Raw genomic sequence first — 15,736 nt, forward strand, 5'->3', positions numbered from 1 at the left:
CCAATGCAACCTTTCCTAGCTTCCCGCACGGCACCAGATCCTGGAGACAAGCAAAACAAACATCCARGGGCTATAGGGAACCAAAAAGCAACCAAGAAAATCCCTCCCTCCCCCCAAAAAACATCACAAAACCCAACCCTGACAGGTGACTCCATGTGAGTGGTTCTTCCAGGTAAACCCAGCAAATACTAATTAATTTAAAACCACCTCACCAAGAAACTAAGTTCTACTTAAAGGTTACCCCCAACAAAATCTGGGCATGAGCATAAATCATGCAGGGCCACACTCCCTTGTGGGAGCTTGCCTTGCCAATCGAACGCTGCAGCACATTGCGAGCTCCAAACTGACCTTGCTTAACYGAGGAGCACCCAGAACAGGCAGAGGACGTCACCTCCGGGCTTCCCACTGCACAACCCCTTCTTCCAGCACTTCCCATCATGACTCAGGTCAAAGGGAAGAATGCCAGAGAAACAAGCACTTCCTATGAGTTCATCTCSAGCATCTTCTCCTCATTCCTGCGCGCAAGAGCTCTATGCCACACAGTGCAAGAGCAGCAAAAGCTGCAYGTTATCGACTAGTGTTTCCCCACCTCCCTGCTGCTCCCCAGGATGGGAAGCCCCCGATGTCGCCCTCAAGGCTTTCGCCGAGGAAGGAAAGGCTGCGCATGCCGGCAGAGCCTCTGGAGCGTTAATAAAAGGCAAATTACAGGCAATTATCCTTGGAAGCGCACCCGCCACGCAGAACCCATCACAACAAGGCGGTCCCGACCCCAGCCTGACTCCTGCCACCTCCTTCCCGAGCCTCCTCCGCCAGCCGCCTCCCCAGGAGCCCCCACATGGCAATTAGGCCTTCATTAGCAAAACAACTTTGTTTTGCCCCAAAGCACGTGGTCCTTACCTCGGGAGGCGGCGCTCTCCTCCCGCGGCAGCGCCTAGCAGAGCTGCGCGGATGCCAGGTTGCTCCGGTGGCTCTCCGGGCACGGAGTACGGCTCATGGCTCGCGGTGGGCTGTGGAGGAGAGAGCACAGCGATCTTAGACTGGGCAAGCGCAGCCCAGAGCTCACGGCCTAGCAGCAGTGCCGAGGGAGGGATGCGCACGCTACCCGCTCGCCTACAGCGCTGCGGGCATCTGAAGCAAAGAGCCCAGCTCTTTGCATGGAGATAACCTCCCTCAGAGGGATGCTAGTGGCATGATCCCATGTCACGGGGATGGAAGGCACAGGGAATGACCGGAGGGCAGTGTAGGATGGGCAAGGGCAGCCTCACTTCAGCACTGACCACGCGGCATCCATCTCCTGATGGAGAGGGAGGCACCTCTGGCACTCCTCTGCCCACTTCTACCTTTATGACAACGCCATCGTAGCCTGCCCCGTTTTGATTTAATAGATTTATTTAGCGCCAAGGTCCCCAAGGCAGCGCTTACATCCTTCCCGGTGACTCCAACTGCTTCRGAGCAGTCAGCGCTTAACAAATTAATAATAAACTGAGTGTGCCTTGAAAGAGAGTCTCCTGTCCTCGGCAACGGGGCCGCCTCTCCCAATTACGCTAAAGGGCACTGCTGCAGACCCGGCGGAGCAAATGGTATTTAGCCACAGTCACCTTTTAATGGGCAGGAGATGATCCTACAATGGATGCAGTCAAGTGTATCGTACCTTAAGATATTCACACAGCTGCATACCAAGCGAGCAGGAGGGAGCTGGGCCTAAGTGAGCGCYGCTTGCTTAGCTCTTTTGTAGCAGCTGCTCAGGGCCTTGTCCCAGCGATGCCCAAGGTCTGGCATCCTACCTGAAATCACCAATTACGCTCAGCATCTAAGTAATGGGAAATATTCGCAAGGTTCAGCGCAGAACCTGGCAAATATTTGCCGAGGATTCGTCCAAATCTCTAGGCCCGCCACGCGCTCACCGCAAATTTATTTGCCAAGCGCGGTCCTCGCRCAGCTTTGCAAATGTGGAATAGGGATGGAGACTTTGCGTTGCACGTGGGAGCATGGGCTGCAAACAGGGAGCGACATTCCCGGGGGAGGACAAGCCAGGCAGGAGCCAGGGCTTGATAATTAACACTCGAAGCACGGGAGCACTGTGAGCTAATTAGGTACAAGGGGGGCAATCACTTCCTGAAGACGGCACGGAGGGGAATAGTGGGATCCTGCTTAGGATAGCGAGCGCTGCGCTCAGTGTCGCTGGATGACTCCAAGGGACACGACCATCGATGGCACCTGCAGCATGGGGCAGTGGGGCATCTTTCATCATCCGTTATCTCCCACCCCAACCAGACCAGGACACCAAGGGGACGTAAGGAAAAATTATTCCAAGCAGAGCCTATGTTGTTAAATGCGGAGAAATGCGAGCCGGACAAGGAAGCTCCCAGGCTTGGGCACGGCTAACAAGCTGGTGCACCACAAGAAAATACCCACGTGGAAATAGCCAGGCAGGATAAGGGATTTACTGCTTCTTTCACAGGAAAGGAAAGAATGAGCTTAAACACTCCATTTAAAAGCTGTAAAAATAAATAAATAAAAGCACGGATCTGCAGGAAGAACATCCGAGAGCAGCAGGATTACCAAGAGGAGACCCCCGCTCCATGCAGGGAGCAGCAGGACACCAGCACCGACCACCTGGACACCCAGAGCAGGACACGGCTCCTGCTGCAGTGGACGGAGCGYCGCGTTTCCCACCCCTGTGCCAGCGCCGGGCAGGGGACGTGCCAGACTCTCCTGCGCCTCCTCCTTCCCCTCCATCCTCCTCCTCATCCCAGCCGGGGCCTCGGGCGAGCGGCTCGCCCGCCACGTCTAGTTGTCATGCCAACATCTGCACGCGCTCCTCAGCGGCTGGAGCGCTTCTCCGGCTCTCATCTTGCCAAGGGATTGCCCTCCAAGCTCAAAGCCCTCTTCCGAGACCAGCAGCGCCGTGACTTCCACTAGAAACCAGCTAACGAGGCCGGCCCCGTAGACACAGCTCCAGGGGAACCAGCAAGAGCAGCCGGTGCAGAAATGTGTCTTTCCCCAAAGCTCTTGCATTTTAAAAGAAATACCTYTGGAGGAGGAGGAGCGCTTGTGTAGCCAAGAGCCCAGTTTTCCGACAGAAATATTTCAGTAGGGCCTTTTTTTTTGGACTACTTCCAGTCAGAACAAGGCACTGCCACCAGCCAGGCAAAGGTCCTACACTTTTCATAGCATGAAACCAGGTCCTCCAACCTGGAGAACCCAATGCTATTAGAACCTGTCCATGGTCCCGGTGAGAAGGAAGGTGAAAGACACAGTCATAGCTCCTGGGCTCAAGTAGCACCAGCTTCACCATCACCTGCAACCCCCAAACCCAAAACGCTCATGGCAGAAGAGTTCACAATATAGTCCAGAAACAACACGGTTGGGAGAGGAACCTGCTCTTAGATCATTAAACCCAGTCGCCCTAGGTCAAAGCCACCTTTCAACATCTCCAGCCATAGCAAGTCCACAGCCTTCCCTGGCAACTTCCACACGGCTAAATTGCCCTGATACACTGCAGTTTTCCTTTTTTTTTTTTTTTTTTTTTTTTGTAAAGAGCATCTCATTTCTCAGTGGCAACAAATACTCGGCAAAGCTTTCTCTGGCATACTCTCTCTGTTGTTCATCTCCCTCACACAAAACATTCCTAATGAAGAGAGAAAGAAGGATCTTGGCTTCTTTCAAAACAATCTGAAATATTATATTAAAAACATGCGCCGAGTGTTGACATATTTAGTGCGTTGCTTTATAAAGCAAATTGCCCAAGCTCGTTCAGAGCTTGACACTATTAAGACGACACACAAGCACGCAAACGGAGGCATGGCACTGAAGGCCCACTTTAAGGGAGGTCAGGGCGCCTACCCAAGCAGCAAGGCTCCCAAAAGCAGTCTGCCTCATCTAGTATCCCTCGGAAGGAAGGGATTGTCCGCACCATGAAGGAGGCGAACTCATGTCTGAGGATCGCAGCAGGTTTCAGACCTGTTAATCCTCCTCGTCCAGTGTACCCGGTCCTCACCAAGAGATCTGCAGACTCTCAAGACTGGGAAGACGTGCAGCTTGGCATGCCAAACCCTACCAACAACGGCTACCCAACTATGGAAGCAAACCCCATGATTTCCCTCACCACAMCGAGCCCAACTCCTTGGAAATGGGCAGAAAATTTCAATTCAGTAGGTTGCAAGCAGGGGGACACCTGAGTTTCCCCCTGCTAAAAGAGAGGTAAAAAGACAACCCTCAATGCAGGCAATAAAGAACCTGTGCGCCTATGAACCATCTAGAGCTAGAGACACCAAAAAAAGCTGCATTTTGTCTAAGCTTTAAGTGAAAACCTTTGAACAATACAGCAGTCAGATCTTCGAGCCATCGCTGACTTCAATCCTACCTGCTGCAAGTGTGAGGCATGGGCTCAGCTCTGCCTTTGCTAGCAGGAGCGCGCAGCACAGCTGTGAGCAGCGATACCGAGGAACCTGCACGCACTTCCCTTCTCCGAGGAACTCATAGGAGAGCAGGCCAGAAGTTTTAATATCATTTGCCACAATGACTTTGAAAAATTTCTCATTAAAACTCACCAAACTCAGCCCACGTCCAATCTAGTAGTTAAGGGAGACGTTTTGTTCTCCCTTATGTGGGGTAGATGAAATGTGGGGTAGATGAAGTGCATCTCCAAGCCCTGGTGGAACCAGGGAGATGGCTGAAGAGAGGGCCAGGGAAGGAAGGGTTGGAATCTGGGGGTTCTCCTTGAGCTCCTGAACACGGACAGCCACTCACTGAAGGTGGGTTTTGTCCTGTGCCTGACAGAGTCCCCACAGAGGCCCCTTGCTCTTGCTGCACACCTTTCAAGTACTCCAGACTCCACTGCAACAGGGTTTTCCAGACGCAAGCTGCTCCTCAGAAAATAAATAGGCATAGAGAAAGCTTTCAGTATGAGGCTGGTTTGCGTCCAAAAGGAATCCAAGGGCCAGACTAAGGTAGGAAATGGTGTCCTAACAGCCTCCTACGAAAGGCATGTGCGAGATACGACTCTCCGCCGACTCACAGACCACTCCAGCTACGTGTTGTTTTTCCAGGATAGGGACACAAGAGACAAACAGGTTTTCCAGCACTGTCTTTCACACTGAACATTAGCCCTAACCAAGGCCATACAGGCCAAAAGCCCAGAAAGCCTCAGGAGAGGCTTTGCAAGGACTTCCCTGGATCCAGGTGCCCGAGCTGAGCACGGACCATCACCCTGTGGCCTCGTCACAGCACCTTCTCCATCCCAGAAACAAAGATAGAAGCCTCATACTCTCAAGGGAGGCTAAAAGCCAAAGCCATATAGGAGCCTGTTCGTAAGCCGAATATAAGGCTGTTCTAAAGCAAGGATGGAGAATGCATCCTTACTTTTATAGCAGGTACTACCATGTTCTCGAGCTGACAGGGAGCCGTTCTGCTCACGCAGGGCATACATCGGCTGTCCATCAAAGACAATCCTTGTGCCAAAGAAAACCTGCCTAAGACRGGACAGGTACCAAGCAGGAGGACAGGGGTAGCCAATATCCACACACGCCAGSATCCCACCAGTTCGCTGCCCCACCAGCACGTCCGTTTCTCTACGGGACCCCCAGGTTGTGATGGTGACAAAACTGCCCTATCCTGCCCCAGTAGATATCTTAAAGCACATCTCTAAAGGCTGCTGGCATCGAGACAGACATCTCGAAGGAGAAGTGACCAGCACTGCTCTTCCTCCAATGTGTGAGGAGCATATGGCAAGGGAGGGGTGGAGGGGAAAGCCAGGCAGAGAGGGAATCTCRGAAAGCCACCGTGAAAGTGTCAGCACCGAGAACATGGTATGATTTCCTTTATCACGTTCCCATCTGAACAACCTCCAGTGCTATTAATTATTCAGTCATGGAAAGTCACATTTAAGGCAGCCACATGCATGCACCATTTGCAAGGAAGGGGCAGAGTTCTGTGCTTCTTCAAGCTCTCCTGCTTGAAGCTGAGGCTGCTCCTGTCAAAGCCTTGGCTTTTGTTAAGATATGCAGCAGATTTTATCCTCTTACTGGGCTCAGATTCAGATTCTGCAGATCATCAASTCATCCTTATAAGCAGGGTCATCTCATTGTGTTTTGAGACCTCCCTTCCCYACCAACTGCCCAGGGGGACCTCAAGTTCTCCATGTACAGCTCACAAAGCTCTACAAAGCTCACAACAGCCCACGAAGCTGGCCCAGCTCCTAACCAGGACCACCTGCATTGGGGACCAGCATGTCACAGGACAGGCCCCATCCACAGCCACCACTCTGCAATGATCTCTCTTGCTCAAACCTATCCAGGGCACTTCCAAGTAGGATGGAGGTGGTATGYGTACCCTTGGCAAAGGATCTCCTTCTCTGCCCTCCTCTGGAGACAGCAGCCCTCAGAGGGCAAGACAGGACTGCTAAAGGGGAGTCCCACTTTTGGGAAGAGTTCTCACCCCACTCCAGCCACCCAAGCTGGAAAGTGACCTCCACCACACAGCAGACTCGCAGATCTAATCTCTTGCGTTACCATAAAAGCTTTACACCTTGCAAGGACCTACTTCCCATCAGTCACGCAGGCAGATACCGTCTCCTTACGCCTGTGGAGGACTGTGGAGCGGGGCCAGCAGTGCCTCTGCCTGTGGTCACTTCTGCTGCTCCTCCCCGAACCTCCATGCTTTTTATCAGTGCCAGCAAGCAGACAGCCTGCTCGCAAAACCTCCTCCTTGGAGAGACCCACCGAGCGTGGGGAAGGCGCCACAACAGATTAGAGGGATCCGGGGCTCRTGCTCATTTGTATTCGAGCCTAGGCGCAGCCTTCAACATGGCTGAGAGAAGCAAGGCAAGGCAGGGCCTACAGAGAACGCCGAAAGATTATTTCGCTCAGATTCCAATTTATTCTCCATCATTAATGCTTTTGAAAACCCAACACGTCCCGCAAATGAAAGGAGCATGTTAAGCATTCAGAGTTGAAAAGGGGAAAAAAAATAGAGCGCRCGCCTGGCGTTGCTGGAGCATTGTACCGAGCTCGCCAGGGACTTTGGCGGTGGCACCAGGCACCTCCGATGAGCACAGTGAAGAGCTGAGGCTTTGGGTTGCGCTGAGCGCCCTGCTCTCGCAGCACGTCCTCCAGCACCGCTAATCCTCCTGCCCTGCTTTCAGAGGCACCCATGGCCACGTGCCCCGACAAGCCTCCTCCTGCAGAGCCCAAGGAGCGAGGACGTTCGCCGAGAACGGAGCGGAGGACAGTGCAAGCCAAGGCCACGCGCCTTTCACATGGAGAGAGTGGCAAGGACAGGGGAGAGAGCCACGGAAGGGGCTTGTGTGAAGGATGAGGCGAGCTGGAGCTTTCCATAATACAGAGAAAATTGCTTTCGGCAGCTACCTGCAGTTTTGCAGCAATTACATTTGGGGGAAAGCGGAGAGCGCATCTGAGCGCTGCGCACAATGTGTGGGTTTCAAAATGGAAGGACTGAGCAGAAAAAATAAATAAATAAATAAATAAATAAATAAAGAGAGGAGAAAGAAAACATCTTTGAACTAAGTGACGCAGTAGCCATGAAGAGAATAAAAATACTGATATCTCCAGGAAGGGACACAGCTTGAAGCACCCAGACAAGCTAGCAATAGGACCACAGCATGCTCAAGAAAGAGGCTGGAGCCTGCAAGGTGCTCTAGGAGGACTTCATACCCCATCAGGAGCATGAAGTCCCACCACAGCATCACTAGTTGCCAGGACATACCCTGGCCAGGAACCAGATGGCAGCGCTGCCCCATCCCATGGCCATTAGTTACAGGCACATGGAGGGAAAGCGAGTGCTCCTGAACACGCTTTTCTGTAGAACAAATGCAGACAGGGCCACCTGGCGCTGTCTGTTCTCCAGGGAGAGGACTCCAAAGCCATGGCTCTGGTCATGGCCGTGGAAAAGCCCCAAGGTGCCAACGAGGGAGGCTTCCCTAACTACCGAGGTGCCTGGGGCGCAGCTGCCCTCGTGCCCAGAGCTGCTGTGGTGACCCCATTTACCAGCCGCGTGYTCCCTCCCCTCCTCTTCATCGGCTCTGAGGACGAGGTGGCAACGCGAGAAGCAGACACAGCCAGAAGAGCTGCAGGGCCCTTGTTGGGCTGTTCTCACCAGCACRCACCGAGCGGAATGGAGACGCAGAGCAGATTTGTGCCCAAGATAACGACATTTATTAGACAAGCTATTGAAGGGAAAACAAAAGGTAACAGCAGAGAGCCACTAACAGCAGCGCTGGAGGGAAAAAAAATCCCCGGAGAACACAAAGCGGAGCAGTGCTAATAGCTGGYGCTGCCCATCAGGGATCGGGAACCTGGAGCGGGCTCTTGCCATCACGGAGGAGGAAGGCCAGCGTCTCTGAGGAAGAGGAGGCAGAGGGACATGTAAGCATGCTCTCTCCTYGGCTCTTCATGCAGAAACCACCACCTTATGTCCTGACCACCATCTGAGGTGCCTCCTCCAGCGGCGACCCAAGGAAGGTCAGTTMAGTGCATGTTCTTGCACCCCACGGTGCCGCACGATGGAGCGTGGAGAGAAAATAATCCCATCCCGGCAKCTCCCTAGAAAGGCCAAGGCCCTTCATTAATGCCAGATTAATCCCGTGATTAATCCCGCAGAAAATGCCTCGAAAATCGYGAATCCACTTAAACTTCTTTATTAGATTAAAGGGAAGGGAGCCCTAGCCACGCTGAGCAGATATTCCCACAAAACCTTCCCGTGAAATTGTGTTTCTGATGGCGGAAAGAAAACAAACAATAGTAAAGTCTTAAAATCCCCCATYTTAGGCCATTTCACTGCCTTTACACCCCTCCCAGGCAGGCCCAGAAGCATCGTTTTCCCCTCTCCGTCCAAAAATCACCCCAAGATGCTCAGGTCTAAGTAAGAATCAGCGGAGTAGAGGAGCTAGCTCGGACGCAGCCTGCACAGACATCAAGCTGCCACGCCGGGGGCTGGGAGGGCTTTAAAATATGAGGTTGAATTTCACAGCTCCGAGAGCATTTTGTTTCCCAGCCCTTGAGAAAGGGCCAATTGACTGCTCTGAAGTGGCATTTTCTGCTAAAGGAAACAAAATAAAAATAAAAGCTATTTTTAAGAGCATTTTTTTTTAAGGGCGCGGTTCTCCTTCACCGGTTAAGCTGGGCTGATGGAAGCTTTCCCGTTTGCTCTCCCAGATTTTCTTTTCCCAGCCAGAGGATCCCGCACGGGAGCCTGCTCGAGGAAGCCAGGACTCCGCAAGCACATGGTCCCCTGCTTCCTACCCCACGGAGCAAAGCCCCCCAAGACCCCAAGCCCGCCCTACTGATCCATCAGCGCAGCCTGGCAGTGCGGGATGGACCTGCTTTTCCCTCCATAGGGAGAGCGGAGCAAGGAGGAGCAGTGCACTAACCGCACATCTGCTCCGAGCAATCAAGCACTGCCCGAGCCCCCCTGCCAGGACCAGAACAGCCCCACGTGCTGCCCAGGACCCATGTAGCCTCACAAGGAGCCACCCAGGTGCCCCAAATGTCCTCCTGAACTCCCTTGCACAGCTGCAGGCTGATGCCCAAGGTGGGTCCCCATCACTGCTTCAGGGTCAGATGGGGAAGGAGCAGCTGGGTCTGGCTGACCCCTGTGACAGCTTTTCCCCAAGCTCAACACTAATTGAGGTGCTGCTACYGCTTTTCCTAATGCTGCAGTGGTGGCTGCTCCTGCACAGTTAAGMCAAGGGTGTTTAAGAGGTGATGCCATGAAGCTCCAGGTGATCCAGATTGGCCCAAGCCTCCCACCGCGCCTGCCCCACCAAGCTCTGCTCCGCGGCACATCCATCATTCCCACCGCTCTCCTGGCATCGGACATTCCCACGGCCCTGCCAGATGTGCGCTCCAGCCCTCAGTGCGTGGCTTGGCTCAGCAGGCTTAGGAGCAACCTTGCAAAGCCAGGCTTGGCTGTGGGAGGGATTGGGAAACCGCTCCCGGCTTCAGGAAAGCATTGCCCAGGGAGAGCTCACTTGCCTCCAGCCTCACCGGGCACCATGCAGCTCCTCGACACAGAGAGGGGGAACCATTCTGCCTCCCAACCTGGTGCAGCTAAAGCTAAAGCTAAAAAACCAGCTATGTAGGATGGTTATTGCTGTCACTGACRTGCTAATCTCAAGCTAGGATGCGCTTTGCRGTGGTCGCTAAATCTCCTCCCTGGRCTAAAAGTGCGGGAATTCAACCAAAAATCTCAGCACACTGACAAAGGAGGGAGTCACCCCAGACCTTTGCCCAAGGCAATGGTTTGCCCTAGCTCAACCCATTTGATCACATTCAGGTCTSCCTTCTGTCCCTAGATACTGGTTCTGGTGCCTCCAAAGCACCAGCACACCAGAAAGCCAAAATCTGGCTGCTTCCAGGAGCAAAGAGCAGGGCAGATGTCAGGGCCAGATTCGGAGCATCTTCCAACTCAATATGGTCACAGGGCTTTCTGCCAGCTGGGCTCACAGCTTCTCCTGCTCTGCTGATTTACTGAGACCACCCTTGGTTAATTTTGCCTTCCCAAGGTGAGGATAAGCTCTTGGATTTGCAGACATATTGAGGATCGTGGATTTTGTTTCTTTTTTTTTTATTATAAAGCTTGCTGCAAGTTGAACAGGGGCAGATTCTGCTTCTGCTCACCCCAGCTCACGTCAGGGCAGCTTGGCCTCCACGATGGGTCTGCATCCTACCAGTGACACCACTAGTGTCACCTAGTAGGAGAGCCTAACACCCAGCTCAGGGCAAGAGACGGCCACGGGTTTTGAGGGGCTGGACAGCACCCTACAGTGATGGGGCTGGAGGGACTGGTGACCAGGAGGGACAAGAGGCCTTTTCTCATTGTGGCCTTTGGGAATGCATGTGGCTCCATGCTGGCTGCATCTCAGGACCACACAGACCTCTGTGATGGGCAAAGGCTCACGCACACAACGGCCTCCAACTTTCCCTGATGCAAATGTGCGAGGAAGGATGTGGCTTTGGCAGAACAGCAGCACAGAGGTGCACGACGCAGTGGCGCAGGAGCAGGAAGGGGACACCACCMAAGTGACAGCATCCTAGCAAGATGATACGACATCAAACAGCCATGTCCTCATGAACACCCCGTATTCACACATCCGCCAAACTCACTCTCAGCAGAGCATTTAAGGAACAACCTCAAAAACCCGCATGAGTGAGCGGCAAGGAGAGCAGCCAGAGCTGATGTGAGGCAGCGAGAACGAGAAGCGGCCACCTCCAGCCCTCCAAGGCCATCCGCTATTGCACGTTGAGGAGAGCGAGCGGGTGCAGAACTAGGTCACCGTCATGGGGACACAGTAAGGAGCACCCAAACCCTTCTCTGAATTACCCCCCATGCCAGTGAGCCAGCAGTGAGGGAAGGGCACCGTTTCCTTAATGCATGTGTTCCAAGGAAAGAGGACAGGGAACAGCCAGGTGCATCCAGATGAGTTATAACATCAAATGTCCCCGTTGTAGCCATTCAGACCTATTTGGAGTGGCTTTTCCCCGTGGAGACTGGGATACAAGATTCCTCCAACGCTTATCGCAAGCTCCTGGAGCACGTTTCAGAGATCAGAGCAGGACAAGGAAAGGGAAACTGTTTTGTTAATCCTGAGGCCACCCCAGAGGACACTCAGCACCCTAGCTAAGTAATGCACCCATCCTGGRCATCCATGCAACATGACCTGCTGCATGACAGCCAGTCGCAGGACTCCCTCAGGAATACCAGCATCAGCACACGGAGTAGCCAGGGAGATGCCCCGGCTCTTCAGCGAGAGCGTTCACAGGAGTTCCCACGACCATCACCTGCTCCACACCCAGGAACACCAAGGAAATGGAGCCCGCGGGCATCCCTCCTCCCTCGGCCACAGCTGCAGCGCCCGGATCACTGCCGGAGCCCGCACCATCCCATTTTCCCTTCCCCGATATGAACCCTTCTTAGGAGCCGCCAATTAAGCCAGAGAGCTGTTCTCAGCTCGATCTCCCATGCATGAAAATGCCCTGTTATTTCGCACCTGCCAAGAGATGTGTCCCAGCAGATTCATCTGGAGCTGACACTTGAGGATAATTAAACCCTGCTCGCTCCTGCGTTTGCTGCGCAGCAGATAGAAGAGGTGCCCTGGGGCCCTGCAGTCTCTGCTGTGGTGGGTTGCTCCTGCCCAAGTCAAGTAACACGAGAGGAGACGCAAGAAATGGGGGGGGGGAGCGGCACTTTTGCAATTTGCCCTAATTCAGGCAGGGAATCACTCTCCATTTAAGACGCATGCAAACAGCTGCTCCAACAGGGAGATCAGCTGGATGAACCATGCTGGAAATCCAGCGCCCAGCATCCAAGCAAATTCCCTTCATCCCTAAACCGGGGATACCAGCACTGAGCGCCAGCCCCTAGAGGTTTCCTGCATCCTCCTCCTCCTGCGGCCGCGCTGCCCGGGGCAGGCAGCGGCTCCCGCGCATCCCGGTGGGTGCCAGATGCCCCTTTGGCGACGGGAGCGGGGCGACCCGCACTCGCCCACCCCGCTTCCTCGGTGCCCCCCTCCTGCTGGGTACCTGGGAGCGCCGCGTTGCTGCTGCTGCTGCCGCCGGGCTGGGCTCGGGCGCATCCTCCGCCGCTCCGCTCCGCTCCGGGCGCCGCGCCCGCTCCCGGCCCCGCGGCGGCGGCTGCGGCGCGGGCGGCCCCGCGCTCCGCGGCTCCGGCCTCCGCGCTCCGCTCGCCGCGGCGGCGCCGCGCAGCTCCCGCCCCCGCTCCCTCCCTCCTTCCCTCCCTCCGCCGGCACCGGTGACAAATCGCGGCGCGGAGCCGCTTGGAAGGAGCCGCCCCTTGGCTGCGGCCATCGGTGTCATGAGGTGCCAGGGCTCAGCTGGCCCCCCGCGGGCTGGCGCCTGGCTCCGGAGCGGAGAGAGCAGCAGGGACGCAGATGCTCTGAGCAGTGGGAGTGCTGGGCGCTGTGCAAGGGCACGATGCACCAAGGCAGGTGAGGGCAGAGGAGTGAAGGTGCTGGGGATAAACGTTCCTTCCTGCCACCCAGGGAGGCTGTAGTGGGATAGAGCTCGTGGAAATCCCTGGGGAGAGAAGAGCTGCCTGGGTCTAGGCTGCATAGATACCCACTGCCTGCTCCCACACCTTCTGGAGCAGCAGAATCCACGCCATCCCCAGGATAAGCCCCATGGGAACACTAGCGGCACTGGCTTCTCGGGAAATTCTTTGTCCAAGCAGGCTTTGCAAAGGGGTGAAGAGCAGCCTAAGGTACATGGGCAACACCAGGACCCTAGGGAGGTGGGAGGCACCAGGGGTCCTTGCACAGATTTCCCCTTTCCCCGGCCTGCCACCAYGCTCCACATATCACCAGAGGTTTCCTCAAGGCCAAACCCTCCCCAGAGGTCTTCAAGAAGGACCTTGCAGGTTGGTGGCTTTTAATCAAAACTCGAATTCCCTCCACCTGCTTGTGCTCTCTCTGCTGCTCTCCCCAGGATGAAGTAAAGCGGCTCCTAAAGCATGCCCGCTTTTTTCCTGGGAGTGAGGGAGGAGGGCGGTGTAAAACTGCCCCCAGCACTATTGCCTGTGCTGCAGCAGCACCCAGTGGCCAGAGCTGGCACAGGGACCCCACTGAGCTGGGTACTGCTGAGGGTCCCTGCGTCTGGACTTACTCTCTTTCAGCTAAAACTGGGATTCAGCAAGACAGGAAAAGGCATCTAGCAGGAGGACCCCGAGGTGAGGAGGATCTGGGATCAGGGATGCTCTTCGTGCAGCTCTGCAAGCCCTCCCCTCGGCCCCCGCGCCATGCTGTGTGTGGCAGCTCCCTCCTGAAGCCTGTTTCCTGTGCAGAGATGATCTCTAGCTGAGAAATTACCTGCTCTCCACACTGATTAGGGTGCTAATCAGCGGATGCTTCACCAAGGCTGTAGACAGGCCCTAGAGTCTACGGGGAATCAAGGAGGATTTAATGCACTTTTCCCATGCCGAGGTCCCCAAGGGGATGCTGGAGAAAGTGGAAGCTGGGATGCTGCTCCTTTCCAGCTCCAAACAGGACAGTTTTCTTCCTCTGCGTCCAAAGCCTCACAGCTCCCAACCCGTCTCTTCCTTTCCAGTCTGCAACAGCCAGCTTAAACTTATTTGTTCTTGTGCCAGCGCTGTCTTTTAGCTTAAATGGCTCTTTTCCGTACCTGGTGTTTACTCGCTTGATATATTTATGGCGGGTAATAACCTCCCTGCTCTGCCTCCCCTTCATCAGGCTGAGCAAGCCAAGAGCTCTCAGTCTCCTGCTGCAAGACAGGCTCTCCATCCCCCTGGTCGCTAATAGCCCTTCTCTGCTTCCAGCCCATCTTACGGGAAGCCGGGTGGCTCCGTGTCGGGCAACAAGGACGGCTCGAGGCTCCCGCACGCTGGGAATGGCCAGACTCATGCCACTAAACACGAGGGAGACGGCAGCACCATGCTCCGATGGCCACTAATAACTTCACCTCTCCCGTGCTATTCTCAGCAGAGATAAACCTCCAGTGCGTGATGAGCCAGAACAGGAATATCCAATGGCTCTCCTTTCTTTTCTATTTTTTGCTGCAAGCTGGTTAACCCTGAAATCCAATTATTGCTCATTATTCAGTGGAACTTGCCTCTTATCAGACGGACACATTGCAGGGCCGCCGTGGCGCGGGCTCTGAGCGCTAATGGAGCTGCAAATTGCTCTTGCTGCCCCATGTTCAGCAAAGCAGGGGCCCGGGAGCTGCTCTGGCTCCACCCTGCAACGCAGAGCTCACGGAATGGCTCAAAAAGCCTTAAAAAAATCCACATCTGAAGCCCAAGGTCTCCACCAGCCTGGCATGTAACAGGGCAGGGAGAGGGAAAGCGGGTCCGAGCCGTAACCCAGATGGAAATCAGCCTCCTCTTCATCACCACAAACGCAGCGACTTAACAGACTTAATAGTTTTTGATTTCATTAATTTAAAGTAGGTGTCATGGGAAAAAGAGAGAGAGAGAGAGAGGGAGCACATTGTTAATTTTAAAGACCTCTTCCCAGAAGGCCTTACACTGAAAAAGAAAAGAGAAATGTTAGGAGAAAATGGGTTGTTTCGGTTTTTTATTTTGCTTTCCTCCTCTTCCCCCCACCACACACCTTCCCCGTCCATCTCCGCTTGCTTGGTGGCACAAGGGGACGTGAGTGCCAGGGCTGCTCACACCAAACGCTTCAGGTGCCTGCACATGGTTCAACTCCATGTATTTTGCCGGATTCTTCAAGTCCTGCCATGAATTTTGCTGCCAGGTCCAGCTGAGCACTTCTTAGCATTGTTTCCGATGCAGAGCTGGGCTGCATGGAGCAGGACGGCTTGGACCTCAGGTGGGAATGAGGCAGTGACCAAAATGGCCCTTAAATCCAAGTGTTTTTTCAAAGAAATGTGCTGTGCATTAAATCCCTTTCCTTTGTCATCCTGGTGCCATTCTGCACCGCGGCAGGACGAGTATGAGGAAAGTGCATTAGCTGCTAGCAGGAAAGTGAATTATTGAAGTTGAGGGAAGCGGTGCCGAGTCGCTTACCCAGGCGGCTGGGCTCTGCTGGAAATTCCCAGTTAATTATTCAAGGCTTGATTTTAAGCGGTTCCTGAAATAGAGAGGATGGGGATCAGGAAGGAAGGAATACGGGACCTGGGCACGTTCCCATCACTGGATCACCTCTGTGTGATCTAGGTGGCTCTGAGGATACTTGGAGCCCTACAGACAGAGATTTCATTAAAGGAGCAAAAAAAGAAGCAAA

General features: G+C 54.3%; 1 long non-coding RNA gene across 1 annotated transcript; it reads right to left on the reverse strand.

Moving 5' to 3' along the window:
• Nucleotides 1–900: 900 nt before the first annotated feature.
• Nucleotides 901–12,598, reverse strand: LOC112946717. Its single transcript, XR_003249284.1, has 2 exons — nucleotides 12,540–12,598; nucleotides 901–1,007 (listed from the first exon to the last, which is right to left on the reverse strand). It is a non-coding gene; the product is annotated as an uncharacterized LOC112946717 (long non-coding RNA).
• Nucleotides 12,599–15,736: the final 3,138 nt, after the last annotated feature.

Source organism: Nothoprocta perdicaria, unplaced genomic scaffold (assembly GCF_003342845.1).
Source record: "Nothoprocta perdicaria isolate Ctin4 unplaced genomic scaffold, notPer1 scaffold_214, whole genome shotgun sequence".
Taxonomy (NCBI): Eukaryota; Metazoa; Chordata; class Aves; order Tinamiformes; family Tinamidae; genus Nothoprocta; species Nothoprocta perdicaria.